The sequence below is a fragment of the Pygoscelis adeliae genome, unplaced genomic scaffold (genome assembly GCF_000699105.1).
Source record: "Pygoscelis adeliae isolate BGI_AS28 unplaced genomic scaffold, ASM69910v1 Scaffold13, whole genome shotgun sequence".
Taxonomy (NCBI): Eukaryota; Metazoa; Chordata; class Aves; order Sphenisciformes; family Spheniscidae; genus Pygoscelis; species Pygoscelis adeliae.
The window spans coordinates 4236923-4239777 of NW_008824499.1; the positions used below are offsets into that span (position 1 = coordinate 4236923).

The 2855-nt window shown below is 47.0% G+C and overlaps 1 protein-coding gene across 1 annotated transcript in view; it reads left to right on the forward strand.

Moving 5' to 3' along the window:
- The window catches only part of LYSMD4 (LysM, putative peptidoglycan-binding, domain containing 4), a 6692-nt gene that overhangs the window by 1719 nt on the left and 2118 nt on the right, over positions 1–2855 (forward strand).

Genomic DNA, 2855 nt, shown 5'->3' on the forward strand with positions numbered 1-2855 from the left:
CCGTCTGCGGGCAGAAGGGAGTGCACGGTGAATTTTCTCTGGAGTTGGAACATACTACAAAATACATTTTCTTTGTTCCAAAGCAGAGCGCTTCATAGAGAAACTGTTGAAAAGTTTAGTTACCTGATCTGAATGTTAGAAGTACCCTGTGCTTAGCAGTTAAAGCTGTATTTTTAGAGCCTCCTTTATCTGCAAGCTAGGCTGTGATTAAAAAGTTCCATGATGCAAACAATTGGACAGTGACCTGGATGGAGATAATGATACAGTACTGGCTCAACTGCTGCAATACTATTGCAGTCTGTCTTGCTTAACACCACAGCTGTGTGGTGCAGCTGAAGCAAGAGGGCTTAGAGGAATTGCGACAATTCCTCCCCTCCCATTCCCTTAGAAACAAAAACAAAACAAAAAAGAAACCCTTCCAGGTTCTGCTGACGAGCCTGATGCATGTGAAGAAGCGAGTCTGGTGGGACTTGAATAGGCCTTGATTGGCACCGGTAGAGCATGAGAACTCAGAGCTACAGCAGTTGACTTCGTAGTCACAACTATATGCTCATCTCTAAGTAGTAGCAATTGTGTCGTTATTGCCTCTTGTGCCAAATCACAGCAGTTTGGTGAACTCAAAGAAGGAAGATTCTGAACAACTCCTTTGGTTTATGGCACGAAAAAGCCTGCTGTGCCCCCTGTACTGTAACTCGGGAGGGCTCAGTCCTGTCCCTGCCATGACTGTTCATCTGCCTCCTCTGCTGCCCCGCTCCCTGAGCCTTTCAGCCCCAGCAAGTGCAGGTAGATCTGCTCTGCCTGACCTGCTGAAGGCTGCTGGGCTTGTCCGGTACAGAAGGCAAGCTGATGGGGAGAGACCAGGTAGTCAGTGTTCTCCTCCCACAGGAAAAAACTGTCCTGCTGCCTCCCTCCCTTCCAGAAAGGGCACTTCTGACTTCTTCCAGTTAAATTGAAGAGGTACAGAGATCCTTATTATTGGAGATCTGTGCATTTGTTGTCTCTTTACAGACTGGCACTGATCAATTTTGATGTATTTTGTTTTATTTGCACAATTAAGCAGTTCCTGAAAGGCTACCAGGACATCAGTGAGGAAGATTTGTAGCCTGTGTTTAAAACATCCGGGACGAGCTTCTCCTTGAAATCAATGAGAACTTGTCATTGGTTTCAGAATCATCAGGGCCTCCTTGGGGTGGGGGTATTAAGACAGTGCAACAAATAGCTTTGTGTGTGCTACAGATAACTTGGCAGGGATGCAAAGCACTTTACATTTCTCATTTTTGCTCTTGACCATTTATAGTCCTGGCCTGCTTTTGGCATTGTTCTTAGCTGGGACAAGAGGAGCTCGCTGCAGCCAAAAAAATGAGTACAGAAAATAAGCCTAAATGGCTTGTGGAGCCGAGTGCTCTTGCGTGCTTCCCATCAGCTTTGTTTGTTGTTTCTGCGTGAGTGCTGTTCCACTTTCTGTTTCTAGAGCCTTAGCACAACATTGCAGTGTTTGATTGCAGACACTGCAGGGGATATTTCCTGTCCCAATAATTCGCTTTCATTGGAACAAAACAAAAAATTGAAGAACCACCTCAGTTAGGAGGCTTTGGGTGAGATTGTTATTTCATAACTAAATAATTTTGTGGCTTTTAAGTCCTGATGTTATGCTGGGGCAAGCTGTGAGGGGTCTGAACCAGCCACTGAGGATTCCCTTCGCCTGAGGGGCACCAGATTAGGATTAGATTAAACATCCCATTTTCAGATTTCTCAAGCTTTGCAGAGTAAACATGAGATTCGGGCATTCATCTCATCTCTACCCTTCAGCAGGGTCTTGCTTTCTGGCTGTGACGTAGCAGACCTGCCACCATTCAGGGATGGCATGTAGAGGAGCTTGACGTGTGGTTCCCTGACAGCCTGTACGGGCTGGAGGGGAGATCCACGGAGAGAGGCAGCTCTGCAGGCAGAGCCGCTGCAGCTCCTCTCTCCTGTGGTCATCCAACCTGTGGGAACTCCCTGCAGGGGAGGGAGGACTGCCCTCCCCTTGGCACTCCTGTGCTGCTGGGGTTGGTACCTCCCCGCTCCTGGCAGCCGGCCAGCAGCAGCACAGCCTGCAAGTAGCCCTGCACGTTTGTGGATGTTCAGGCTCCCTTCTGGTGTATTCATGTATTGCCTTTCAAAAGGAGATCTTTGCCCTGAACTACCAACCATGTTGGCGCTGATGGCACTTAACACATTTGCTGAGGAAGTAGATCACTTTCTTGTTTTCCGTTCCCCAGTTTCATTGGTAGCCTCAAGCTTGTGAATGCAGTTCATACAGTGATTTATGAGATTTCTAAAAGAACAACTCAAACTTTCTCTGAAAGTGCAGTCCTCGTGCTGTGCCTCTTCTGTATGATATGTCGGAGGTGGTTAACCTGTTTGTGTTGCCTTTCTCTTTGGTTTGGGGTCTTGCTGTTTTCTTCACTTTGCATCCTCCAGTCTTTCCCTTGAGGTTCTTTCACGTCTCCTTGCCAGCTTTGGAGAGCTCCTTGCACGTGTTGACAGTCCTGTTTGTTTTCTTTGACAGAGGATTTAGGGCAACTGAGGAGTTCTTGTACTTGCTTATTAGGTGGTTGTCAATGCACACTGTATTAAGCTGTCTTCTCTTTATTTAACATTAAATAAAGAAATGCTGCCTTGCCTTTGTCTTTTCTTCGATATGGCTGCCCTTCTGACTTAACGCCGTATGTATGGTTTGTTCTTTCTTGCTCTTCTTACTGCTGTTTGCATCACCGAGCCAGGTGGGAATACCAGTCACAGATGGAGACCCTACACACGAACAACCAAAGACGATCACAGATGCACGGAGCTTGTTGCCGTAAGCGTACCTT